The 14,236-nt window shown below is 36.7% G+C and overlaps 1 protein-coding gene across 1 annotated transcript in view; it reads right to left on the reverse strand.

Annotated features, from left to right (window-relative positions):
* Positions 1-3,356, reverse strand: part of LOC148945022 (uncharacterized) — a 54,968-nt gene extending 51,612 nt beyond the window's left edge. The window contains exon 1 of the mRNA XM_089098569.1: positions 3,277-3,356. The gene's annotated coding sequence lies outside the window, so the exon portion shown is untranslated. The remainder of the gene's footprint in view (positions 1-3,276) is intronic.
* Positions 3,357-14,236: the final 10,880 nt, after the last annotated feature.

Here is a 14,236-nt window from a genome sequence, read left to right on the forward strand (position 1 = left end):
CAGGTAGGGTTGAGAGTGAGTGTCCAGGTGACACCCAGCAGTCCTTGGAAGAGAGGAACCATTGTTGAAGTTTGCTTGCAGCCACAATTATACACAGTTGCTACCAACAACAGATTGATGCTCTAACATAATAGGCTTAGACTTTCCCACAGGAAATCAGACAAAGCAATCCATTCAGAACAAGACTACCAAAATGCAGAAACCACTGAACTGTCCGAGGTGGTACCCAAAGTCAACTCTGCTGAGCGCCCAGCCTCACCCAGCTTGGCAGCCCCCACTGAACGCAACAGAAATAGTGCCACCGCCCCTACTAGCGCTGTAGCGCAACAACAGACAAGATCAGTCCCGGACAGAGGCGGAGTGACGCAAACAAGGTCTGGTAGAACAATAACCAAACCCATCAGGTTAAACTTATAGAGACAACAGCACGCTCGGAAGAAGGAAGATGTAGCATCCCGCTGAGCTCGCTTGCTTATTAGTTTAAGTGTTGTTTTTGTTATGTGCTTATACTTAGTGCTGCTTTGCTTTGCTTGTGTGCTTATATTGTTGTATTTACAGGTGCTTGGGTCATATTAAAGAGCTAAATCAACTCAAATATTACGAATTCTACAATCTGTATAGGAAAAATCTAAATTTGCCAACTAGTTGACAATAAATGTTGCCCCAGCAAAACTTTCATTTTCCATACTAGTTGACTAATAACTTCTCCCCAGCAAAATTTAATTTTTCCAACTAGTTGACTAGCAACTTTTCCTCAACAATACTTTCTTTATCCAACTAGCTAGAAACAAATTTACCCTATAAACACTTTTGTTAGTCATCTATTTTGCAAGTAACTTTTCCTCAGAATAATTTCTTAGCTAATGACATGATGTAAAGAAAAAACAAAAAACATACTATTCCCGGTCCAACAAAAATTGGCAGTATGTGCTTTTAACAAATGTGCTACAGCTAAGGTAAATCAAACAAACTGAATTCAGGAGTAAATAGTCTTGAAGCCACAGAACTAAAAGTCTTCTCCTTCTATAAGCCTGCTTTCTAATTTTAGGCAACACTCTGCAAGATAGTCTTACCCCAGGTTCACAGAGAAGCAATTTCAAGTAAAAATACACATTTTTGTGCAACCTGCCAAGTTCTATTCATTGTCTGATGCTCATTTATGCAGTTGTCCTTATATACATATAGTCAACTAGTTGTATATTCACTTATAGGAGAAGACTTAGTTCTGTGGCTTCAAGACTATTTACTAATGAATTCAGTTTGTTTGATTTACCTTAGTTGTAGTGCATTTGTTAAAAGCACATACTGCCAATTTTTGTTGGACTAGGAATAGTAAGTTTTTTGTTTTCTCTTTATATCAAATCATTATCTAAAGAAATTATTCTGAGGAAAACTTACTTGCCAAATATATGGCTAACAACAGTGTTCATAGGGTAAGTTTGTTTCTAGCTAGTTGGATAAAAAATGTATTGTTGGGAAAAAGTTTCTTGTCAACTAGTTGGAAAATAAATTGTATTATGGGGCAATATTTGTTTTCAGCTAGTTGGAAAAATTAAGTTCTGTTGGGAAGAAGTTACTAGTCAACTAATTGGGAAAATAAAGTTCTCCTGGAGAAAAGTGGCTAGTCAAATAGCTTGAAAATAAATTGTTTTCTGGGGTAATGTTTCTTTCCAACTAGTTGGCAAAATTAAGTTTTGCTGGGGAGAAGTTATTAGTCAACTAGTTAGAAAAATTAAGTTTTGCTGGGGAGAAGTTATTAGTCAATTAGTTGGAAAAATTAAGTTTTGCTGGGGAAAATTTATTAGTCAACTAGTTGGAAAAATTAAGTTTTGCTGGGGAGAAGTTATAAGTAAACTAGTTGGAAAAATTCATTACAAATTCTAAAAATGAGACAAAAATATTCATCCAGAAAAGAAACAGACAGATAAATGAAGGAACATACACAATTTATGTCCATTAAATGCAAGATAGAACTGAACAAAATTTCAAATATGCATCTGTTTTCTTTAAACAGACAGGAGGAATAACCCTCAAAGCTTTGACAAATTCAATCTCACTTTTGGGACCAGGTATAAGACTAATTATCCTGGGAATTAAAACAAAAAATCCCTGGCTTCAAAGCCCAATATATATCTCTTATTAAGAGGGAGACAGCGAGAGAGACACAAGTTGTAGCATAATAGTAACATTAGGGACATCCACCACATGGCTAATATGGGAGTAAATGTGATTTGTGATGCAAATAGATGTTATATTTAGATTGAGGATGCAATTCTAGGTATATATTTGCACATTAGGGGGGGGGGGGTATATATACTGTGAATATATAGGTTCTAGAAAATTCATGAATATCTTAGAAAAACTTGAAAAACAAGGAAAGAAGTGAAGATAAAGGCTCTCCCCCTGCAAAATGTGTCAACTAGGATTATTCTGCATATTATGTAGTAGGAATTGTTTTCTTAATATGTTTCATTATGTCCAGCTGGACTCCTAGGCTTAAGATACTGGTTGGTTAGTTGGCAAATTCAAAGGTTTGTATATATATACACTGTCAAATTAGCCATCTGGTGGTATCCCATAACAATAGTGATAATTAAATTTGAAAAAACCCTAGCCTATAGCCTATTTTTAACATATTTTATGCTATTCAGAATAAATTCTATCTATTATTAGTCAACTAGTTGGAAAATGAATTGTTTTCTGGGGCAATGTTTCTTTCCAGCTAGTTGGCAAAATTAAGTTTTGCTGGGGAAAAGTTATTAGGCTAGTCAACAAGTTGGAAAAGAAAAGTTTTGCTGGGGCAACATTTATTGTCAACTAGTGGGCAAATTTAAGTGTTGCTGGGGAGAAGTCATCAGTCAACTAGTTTGAAAAATTAATTTTTGCTGGGGAGAAGTTATTAGTCAACTAGTTGGTAAATTTAGATTTTTCCTATACAGATATGCCAAATTTTCCAACTAGATGACTAAAATGTTTTTAATTATAAGGAGATTGGATAGCCTAGTACTATTCTATATAGGCTAAGCTTATAAACTATTTTTTTTCCAATAGGCTAGTCAAAGGGTGGAGTCCCAAGTTTGATGAATGCTAATCAAATAAAACAAATTATGGTGAAAATATAAGTTTTGAAACAAATTTGGGCTAGCCTATATATTTGCACATTAGGGGGGGGGGGTAAAGCTTAACTTATATTAAATACATAACCTAACCAAAGCTATTTTATCCTAACAAAACCTAGTTAACCTAATGAAAAAAAATATGATGAAAATAAAATACTTTATTAGCAAAATTGTGAAAACTACAACTTGGAAATATGCTCCCAGAACACATAAGTGTCCTCAAGAATTGCATCAAAATGAACTCAGCCTTCTGCCTTTACTGCCACCTGTAGACTACTCTACTAAGTATAAATGTAAATGATGGCAGGATGTACCTCAGTACTGTTTGTTCCTCCACTTTGCAGAACCCTGCATTCTTTCTACTTTTTGGGTAGAGGTGTTTGGCAAGCTTTTGGTTAGGCCAACCAAAAGTTTTATTTTCCTAACCTAACCCCTTTCCAAGATAACAAAAAGTAGCTTGCCTAGAATTTTACCAATTAAAATGATTTCTGCTAGTAACTGCATAAGATGAAGCAGGAAAATTCACTTTGTCTGGTGTCTTGTTTTTTCTCTCACCTTGTAGGTCAACCAGTGACAAATTTTTAGTAATTTTATTGGTTTTCTTTAATAATCTAGTGATTTAAGGGCAGATTTAGTGATTTTGTTTGTGTTTATGCAATATAAAATATTACTAAAATCTGACAATTCACCAAAAGAGCCAACAGCCTGTAGCTAATAATTATTGCTGTTGTAAAAGTTGTTTCATTTGAGCTTAAAAAGTTATAGATGACGCTAATAACGCCTAAGCTAGTAGAAGAGGACGGATGGGACTGAATACTATTGTATCACACTCTCAATAGGACCATCCCTCAGGCCACTCAGCGCGTCCCTAGGCAGTGGACAGGGGAACACTTTGCAGACATTCAAGGTACCTCCAGGTAGGGAGGTGTGGACCAAGGGGAGACCGAGTCTCTGGGGGTCTATGCGTAAAGCTGGAACACCCACATCTGGAGGTTATAAATTCAGACGGAGGAGGTGGCAAGCCTCTAATGTGCACTGGGCAGGGCCCATCTGTGTAAGGATATGTCCCGCCAGTCACAAACCTTCTCCCAGTAATGGAATAAGCTGTTGGTGGTGTAGGTCACCAGTAGGGCGCTCTACTAGCATTAGATATGGTCGGCCCCTGCTAAAAATGGACAGAAGTGGCTTACCACTGTCCTGAAACTGGCCAAGAAACCTTCTTTCTTCTTAAAGTAAAATGATTAAATACAAACGATCAAGAAAGAGAACTAGTGGTACCGCGTCCAGGGTAACCAACGAAAGCCTTGAGATGATTTTTACCGCGTCTGGGGTAACCGACGAAGATCATAAAAAGATTGTTAATGCGTCCAGGGCAACCGACAATTTGACAACAGAGAATCTCGCAAACCGAGATCTTTGACAACGTTGACATCTCCGACCTTGGAGCCTGTGTTATTCCCGAAAGCAATCTGTTGGAATCCTGAACTTTAGGACGCTTGCAAAGCAAATCAAAATAAGTCAAATTCTCCATGAATGAAACTGATATAAGGGAATATTGTGGGACTCTCAGAAACACACCTACCTACCGCTGGTGAAGAAAGGATTGTCAATGCTAGTCTGATAGTGTCTGAATGAACCGGTGGTGTCCATCGCCAAAATGTTGGCTTTTTGATGTCTACTAGAGCACAAAGATCCATGACATCCGCAACACATGTGTCAGAACGGCTGGTTATGATACAGATTAAAGGAGCACCGATCATCATCAAGATCATCCAGGTCTACCTCAATTGCAAAACCATTATCATCAAGATCATCCATGTCCTCCTCAATTGCAAAACCTAGTGGGTGCAGTTCCAAAAAAAAAAGACCTTGGGCTTGTCATTGGTGACTTTAATGCTATTGTTGGAACTGCTGGAAATGCGGATGCCATGGGTAAATTTTGCCTTGGATGAATTAACAAGAGGGGAGAGCACCTTATTGACTTTTGCAGAGATAACGATATGGCCATTACTAACATTTTCTTCAAATACAGAGAACTTCAAAAGGCGACTTGGACCTCGCTGGAGGAAAAAACCCATAATCTTATGACTACGTGCTCGTTCAGACTTAGAATCTTGCTTTAAAGCCGATGAAATAGAATCTTTATGCTGTAATAATCTCATTTCCAAATTCTGGTTAGTACGTCCCACAAATGGGCTTCCGCATGTACATGGGATCTGATAGACCCCCTTTGTTGCCCCAATGATGTTAGATCCTTCCCAGAATTTAGAAAACTGCCCAAAGTATTATTACTCTTTAAAGCTACCTTTAGACCTTCACTCTGTAAAATTCTTTTAAGTTTTTCACTAAGCCCAGGTAGATATGGTAAGGAACAAAAAACATCCTTCTCTCGAGTTGTCTGCAAGACTTCCTTAGAAATCTCTAGAAACCTTTTTCTTCTTTTTGAAAAAGTCAACTCCTCAAAAAATTTTGGAGAGCAAAAACTAAAGATTCGATCAGTTAAAGAAATGATCAAACCAATTTTTACTTGGCGAGCGTGACCGGAACTATAAGACAAAAATCTATTGTTATTTGTCGGTTTTCTGTAAATTTTAAAATCCAGACTATTTTCATTTTTTAAAAAAAGAACATCAAGAAAAGGAAGTTTCCCATTCTCTTCTAATTCAACAGTAAACTTTGAATCCCCCCCCCAAAAAAAACAATTAAGATTTTCCAAAAATCCTTTTAATTCCTCCTCCCCATAATCCCATACTGAAATTATGTCATCCATATACCGGCCCCAAAAAATATGAACCTAACGCAATTGTTTCAATATTTTCCACAAAAATATTAGCTAATAATCAAACAGTTCGTGGTAACGAACTGTAAGTAAGGAGCGACCCGGCTCAATGGTAACCGAAACTCTACAAAACAGGATTTTGATACCAATAGATACATCAAAAGAGTCAGATTTTAATTTTGATTTCAAATATATAAGTTTCATCAAGTTTAATCTTACCCATCAAAAGTTACGTGCCTGAGAAAATTTGGCTGATTTTCGAAAAAAGGGGGAAAGAAACCCCTAAAACTGATAGAACCTCAATGAAAATCATACCATCATATTCAGCGTATAAGAGAGACCTACTGTAGATGTTTTAACCACCTATCAAAAAAAATGTGGAATTTTACATTTTTTGCCAGAAGAAAGATCACGGATGCGTGTTTATTTTTTTTTTTTTTTTTTTTTTTTCCCAGGGGTGATGGTATCGACCCAGTGGTCCTATAAAATCGTGGGCGGGCTCTTTGGAACGAAAATTAAAAGTTCTAGTGCCCTTTTTCAGTTACCAAAAAAATGGTGGGCAACTAGGCCCCCTCCCGCGCTCATTTTTTTCACAAAGTCACTGATCAAAACTTTGAGATAGCCATTTTGTTCAGCATGGTCAAAAATATGATAAAAATGTCTTTTAGGATGACTTGATCCCCCAAAGTCCCCAGGGGGAGGGCTGAAAGTTATGAACTTTACTCACTGTTAACATAGAGTATTGGTTATTGGGACGTATACAGACTTTTTCAGAGGAGATGTTTTCTGGTAGGTGGGGGAAGGAGAGGGTCGGGGGCTATATGGAAGGATCTTTCCATGAAGGAAGTTTTCATGGGGGAAGGGACATTGCTATGAAGGGGGCGCCGGATTTCCCAGCATTATTAAAGAAAAAGATCAGGAATTAAATAAAAAAAAACAAGTTTTTCAACTGATCAACTGATTGTGATTAAGAGGTCATTTTTAAAGAACTGGAAAAAAATTCGAACTATAGTTTAAAGAGCAGGGTATTGACTAGGGGGCGAACCCCCTAATGTACGTGTTAAAAATTTATGAATATAGAAGTTCGTTACGTAAGTTAATTCTAAGTTACGTATATTTATTACTAATAAAAACGTTCGTAAATAAAATTAAACAAGTTTCGAGAAAGCCATTTAACCAAATACAATATGCTAATTTTTTTTAATTATTCATGTACGGTTAGCCAAAATCAAAACCTGCACTAATTAAAAAACGTTCAGAAATTAAATAAAAAAAACAAGTTTTTTTAACTGAAAGTACGGAGCGACGTTAAAACTTAAAAGGAACAGAAACTATTCCGTATATGAAGGGGCTGTCCCTCCTCAACGCCTCGCTCTTTACGCTAAAGTTTGACTTTCTAACAACTCAATTTTTTTAAACAATAAAAAACTTTATCGTAAAGAGCGAGGCGTTGAGGAGGGGACAGCCCCCTTCATATACGGAATAATTTCTGTTCGTTTTAAGTTTTAACGTCGTTCCTTACTTTCAGTTAAAAAAACTTGTTTTTTTTATTTAATGGGGATAAAGGGACCCCATGAATAAAATCTTTACTTGTTCGAAAAATTCCCATCTGAACTGAAAAAAAAATAAGAAATCTTATTGCACTACCTTACTAAATACATAATCACAGAAACTTCGAAATCTGTTTTGCCACTAATCAAGTCCAAATTTCTTAACAGCTTTCTTTCTAGAAGAGTTTAGCTGCCTCTACATCAATATTTGTGTACATTGATACAATGTCGAAGCTTGAAAGCAAAGAGCTTGAAGAAATTTCTACTTTTTTCAGTTTTTCTACAAAATTCGAAAAATTCTTAATGTACGAAAGTTGCGTAGACAAAAATGATTTACAGATTGACACTAACCACTTGCTCAACACACTTGTTGGTGACCTTGTACTTGACACAATTGTTCATAAAGGTAGGTTAGGCTTATTGATTTCGGGAAGTCCATATATTTTAAAGCACAAGAAACTGCGCATTTTTGGCAGGCATTTTTAATAAAGTTGAGGTGTAATTTTTCTTTCATCCTTTAAAAACTTTATTTCGTTCTTAAACTTATTTTTCTAAAAGAGTCATTGGGATTATGCGATAGCTTCTTGTATGTTTTGTAATCATTTAGCAAACTCCTTAATTTTGATTCGTAGTCTTCAGTATTCATGACAACTAAAGTGTTACTCTTATCTGCTTTTGTAATGGTAATTGAACCATCCTTGTTCCATCTTGTTCCATCATTATCTACCATTGATCCATCTTCTGGTTACCCGATATCACCTCTTCACCTTCAATTATTTGCAGTCTAAGTGACCTAGTCTTCTTAAAAGTAATTTTCAAGCCTTTTCTTGCGCCCTGAACTCTCAAAACCTCCACACAATTATTCATTTCGCTAATATTCTAATCTAGGACACTTTTATCGTCAGTGTAATCCAAGTGTTGGAGAGTTTTACTTCTCCATGTGATTCCAGACCCTCCCACACCCTTTGCCGTGTTTTTTAGGACAAAGTCCATCAAAATGATCCATATAAATAGGGTTAGAACGCAACCCTACTTTACACATGATTCAAAACGATTCTACTGGTCTCATTTCCTACCTTTAACCGCAGCAATACTATTCTCGTACATAACACTCATCACTTCAATGTATATATCTGATATACTATAAAGGGATAGGACCTTCGGGAAAGCTCATCTATCGGTTAAATCAAACGTTTGCTCATAATCTATAAACTGAGAATTAAAGGGGTCTGATGACTCTGGAACTTCTCTTTTGTTAAACTAAAAATGAGGATTTGGTCGAGGCACTGTCTCCCCTTCGTACAAACACTGAGTTCTACTCTTAAGCTTTATCTACAGCAGTTGAATCCTTATAGTAGTAATGATCGCCGTCCTGTACTAAGCTCCTCCCTCAAGGACACCTGTTGAGAGCAATGAACTCTTACTTGACTGATACATTAGTTGACGGGTTGAGTTAACTCTGTGAAGGTCACAACACACATGTTAAGCCAGTTTGTTTTTATCGGTGGGATAACAGGTATCCTGAGCATTGGCTTTACAAGCGGGGGCTCCCTGTTCAAATACACACGATTTTAACAGGTTTATTTTTAACTCTGAGATAACAGTTTCATGTCAATGAACTTCAGTTTAATGCATGTAAATGTATTTAGAATTCTGGATGAAAAATTGATGAAAAGCTGGATAGTATCACAGTTTTAAATTGGACTTTGTTTTATCTTATTATTGTTGTTTTGGGGATATTACAAAAATGAACAATATTACACTGTTGGATGTTAAGAGACAGGTGGATGACTATAATGAAGTGAAAATAAGAGCTGCAAATTTTGTAGTAGAAAATAGCAGTGGGAAAACCTACTAGCTTTCGAGTGAGATTAGAAATTTAGCAGATATGTACTATCACTGAGTTGATTCAAAATGAATGAACAATTATATTTTAAAGCCAAAGTGAATATAATCAATATACCCCCCTCCCCCCGACAGAATGGAGTGAATACAACTATCAATCACACAGAGAAAAACAGATTCGGTTGTCAATTGAAAAAGCCATGAGACTATTTATACATATTCATCTAATTTTCGAATAAAAATTGCACCATTAGCCTACATTTGTATTTTACCAAATTATGTCAAAGGCCAAAATATGTCAAAGATCTCTCTTAAGAAAATAAACGAGGAAACAATAGGAATATTTATGTGCATGAGCACAAGCGAGATAAGAAGGTATTTGACTGTGTTTGCTTGTTTCGTTCTTGCTTCTTTTACATGTAAAATTAATTAAAAAAACTTTTTTCCACAAAATAAGTTTTTCAAAGAAAAGTAAAGAACTCCATTAAACCAAAAATATGCAAAAATAAAATCAAATAATCTACCAAGGGTGAAACTACAACAAATCAGCATCGATAAATAAATGAAACACAAAACGAACCGAAATTACAATAAATAACCGAGTCAAACTCAAAACGAGAAGAAATTAACATAAGTTGGGCTCAAAACCCCTATGCCTTCCCAAGCCAGAACATAATTTGCACTTTACTGAAAAAATACAAATGTTTTTACTTTTATTACTTTAATAAGTCAAATAATATTAACATTTTGATTGTTAAATATCAGTATACGTATATTAAAATGACAATGCACATTCATTTGTGTTTTTTTCAGTAAAGTGGCAACTAACAAAATGAATTTCATATAGAAATTTCGTCAAATCCCCCCAATGTATAATTTTTCAAGGACTATTAAGAAGGGCACTAGCCATTCCAGTTTCCAATCAACTGAGTCCTTTTTGAAGTTTCTAGGACAACGCTTTCAATAAAAAACTTATATGCCCCCAGGGCATAGCTACAACCCTTCCCTGACGGCTGTGGGGGGTTGTCATCCTCAAAGACCTAATTTCCGGAATTTTCAACTACGTTGAACAAAATGACTATCTCAAAGTTTTGATTGGATATGTTTGGGGGAAAGGTGGGCGCGAGAAGGGGGGTTAGTTGCCCTCCAATCACTTTCGACTATTAGAAAGGGCACTAGCCGTTAGGATTTCCAATCAAATGAGCCTTTTTTGAAGTTTCTAAGACAGCGCTTTCTATAAAAACCTTATATGCCCCCAGGGCATAACTTAAAACCCTTGCCCTGAGGGTTGTGGGGGAAAAAACCAACAAAGAGAAAGATCTCAGTGAAAAAAAACAACAAACGATACTGCGGCCAGAAGAGAGAAAAGAAACCAAAAATGTAAAACAACGCAGATATTTTGTCTGTATCCAAACAAGGCGTCTTCAGCATGAAAGAAACTTAAGAGGACCAAGTTAAAAACAACAACCAATTTAAAACTAAAAACTCAATAAAACCACCACCAAAAAAAAAAAAATATATATACAATTGGCGCAAACTGATGCATGTAGGGAAAAGATGCTATTATAGAGTTACTTAAGTGAGAACACCAGAGTAACTCAACTGGCCCCAGTCTCGTTTTTTTTTTTCCACTGAGATTTTTCTCTTTGTTGTTTTTTTTGTCATGGCTGGCCAGCTCGGCTTAAGATCTTTAATTTGTCAGTTAGGGGGGAATATCCTCCTCAAAAATATAATTTCTATCTGGAAATCAACTATGCTGAACAAAATGGCTATCTCAAAATTTTGATTGGATGTGTTTGGGGAAATGGTTGCCTGGAAGGGGTGTTAGTTGCCTTCCAATCACTTTCGATTATTAAAAAGGGGAACAAGCCACTCCAATTTCCAATCGAATGAGCCCTTTCCGAGTTTCTACGACAACTTTTCGATACGAAATGCCCTCGTCTAAAGAAAAAATAAAAAAAATAATACATTTTGCCAACATCGATTGCGCTGCTTATGGTTCGAACGCCCCCTAAACACTTCCTAGAAGTTTCACCTTAATACTCTTAGCATCATTAGTTACAGGAACTTCAGTTGTAGTACTAAAAGTATGCACATAGTGCCTCCTGGCTAGTTCAAAATCCCCCACAACGTACTCTTAAAAAAATCTTACTTAATAAGTTGTTCTTGAGATATTGCTTTGTCATCTTCTTGAAAGTTCACATGCTCATAGTTTGTTCTGATTTAGTTCAACGTCTGCCTAAATATTTCTTATATATGATTACTGAAGACAATGTTATATTCTCTTTGGACTATTGGCTACAAAATGGTTGTCTCACAATTTTGATCGAATGTGTTTGGGGAAAAGAGGCTATCAGGGAGAGGGGGGGGGGTTATTTTCTCTCCATCACACTTGACTCTTACAATGGAACTAGAACTATGCATTTACAATCAAATGAACCTCCTCTAAAGTTCACAAGACCACCTCTTCATAAAAACCTTACACCCCCCGGGGCATAACTTAAAACCATTATCCCCATACTCTGGGGGGTTGTGTCAACCCCAAAGACCGTGTTATGAGATCTTGGGAATATTTTTGAACAAATAGCTATCTTAAAATTTCTATCGGAGGCATTGGGAGAAAATAGGACTGGGGAGGGTATAGCTGCCCTCCGATAAATTTGACTCTTAAAAATGGCTCTTCAACTTCCTATTTCCAATCCAATGAGCCCCCTCCGAAGTTTATACGACCACCGTTTCCAGAAAAACCTTAAGTGGTGTCGGGTCATACCTTATAACCCTTGCCCTGAGGACTGTGAGGGGGTTCTCATCCTCAAAGACATAATTTCTGGACTTTTAAACTACGTCAAACAAAATAACTAACTCAAAATTTTGACTGGAAGTGTTTGGGGAAATGATGGGCGTGGGGGGATGGTTGCCCTCCAATCACTTTTGACTATCAATTACCAACCGACTGAGCCCTTTTCGAAGTTTTTACTACAACAAATGGCCATCTTAAAATTTCTATCAGATATGTTTTGGGAAAATACGACGTGTGTGTGTGTGTGTGGGGGGGGGGGGGTATTTGTCTTCGGATCTTTTTGGTTCTTAAAAAGAGCACTATAACTTCTATTTAACAATCCATTGAGTCCTCTTTGAAGTTTATACGACCACCATTTCTATAAAAACCTTATATGCCCCAAGCCGTAACTTACTACCCTTGACCTGAGGGCTATATGAGGGGAGGGGTTATTTCAAAAGACATAGTTTTTAAGCCTTTCAACTACACTGAACAAAATGGCTATCTAAAAAATTATGATTGAATATGTTTGGGGAAATGATTGGGTTACGGGGTTGGGGGGGGTTGGGGGCTGGATGACCTCCAATCACTTTTGACTGTTAAAAAGACGTATATATTATGAATCAGTGAAAAATGGACTTTAAAATGAGCTACTAGTCAAGCAGATAAGGTTTAGTCCCGAAAAGTAGTGTCTGACCCCTTAGAATCTCCTCTGCTGTGAGTCAATTGTGATTGTGCTCTGATTGGCGGCGATTGACAGCTCATTTGAAACGTCTCATCTGTCTGATGATAGCAATCCACGATTTGAGAAGAATAGGAAACTTTTCCTCATTCTTTGACCTTATGGCTGGAATTTTAAGACTAGGGCGATAAGAAAATCGCCCTGGTTAAATGAAAAAGTCACAAAGAGTTGTAGCAATGAAGGAAATATTGAATTTTATGGTAATGTTATGGTATTGTTTTTCATTTCATAAAAACACTGTATAGGACATAATAAGCCAAAGCAAGGCAAAGCAACGCCATCGCCCACTTTTTTGTAAAACAATGATTTTGAATATCTTTAAAAAAACTTATATAGAGGGCAAAATTTAAATCGAAAATATTTAACGTGGTAAGATGTGTAATTTTAGAAGAATAAAAAAAAGGGATTTAAACCGAGCTCGCAGTCATGCAGATAAACCTTATTTACAAGAAATAGTTTGGCCTCATATAATTTCTGCTGCTCTAAGTCAATTGTAATAAAATATTTGTTATAGTACTGGAAGCTACAGGAGACACAATTTGGGATAACTGCAACCGATTTGAAATATTTTCTGGTCGGCAAAGGTTACTTTTTTAAACATTCAGCAATACGAAACACTGGACTATGGGAAGGGTGATGAGCGATAGGCTATTACCTAAGGCTGGTGAATTGTCTACGGATTCTTTTGGGTATCCGTCTGACTAACCGTATTTCTAACCATAAGCTGAACAAAAGATGCGGTTCTATCCTGCTTTCTAGGGTTATAATGAGAAAAAGCTTGGGATGGCTAGGACACAATGTTTGGGTGAAGAATTACAGATTGTCAAAGATTGTCCTTTTTGGTCAGCCATTTTGGGCCAAACAAGAAGCAGGTCATCCCTGAATGTGGTAAGAGGATGATCGAAGGAAGGGTTTAATGGGAAATTGGTCTTCCTAAGAGGAAGACTTTGAATATATTGAGATGGAGGAACGTATGTAGCTGTATTGTCCCTAGGCGGCTGGGTGCTGCAGTGAGTTGTTAATAGTAGTAGCTGGTTGGAAGTGGGATTGGCTTGTGATGCTTGAATATTTTGATGATTTTAGGTGTTTTTATATAGTAGGTAAGGATCATAATTTTTCATGCAGCGAGTCTTTCATGATAAGTGAGGATTCTCAGTCTGTATAGCATTTTGGTGGCACACTGCTGGACACTTTGAAGAAACTGCGTATTTCCCATTAATTAAGGAGAGGCCAGTGGCATAACAAACTTAAGTGCTTGGCGCACCTTGGAGGTGTAGAGCTTTTTTATGATGTTTGAGTTTCGTCTGGCAATCTTTCACTAGATGGTACCAAGACGTCTACTTGTATTTGCAGCAGCTGATAAGGTATACTGATGGAAATTCAGTTTAGAATCGATTCTGACAAGCAAAATTACGCTTCTTC

Source organism: Artemia sp. Qi Xiang Cuo, chromosome 13 (assembly GCF_049724085.1).
Source record: "Artemia sp. Qi Xiang Cuo chromosome 13, ASM4972408v1, whole genome shotgun sequence".
NCBI classification, from domain to species: Eukaryota; Metazoa; Arthropoda; class Branchiopoda; order Anostraca; family Artemiidae; genus Artemia; species Artemia sp. Qi Xiang Cuo.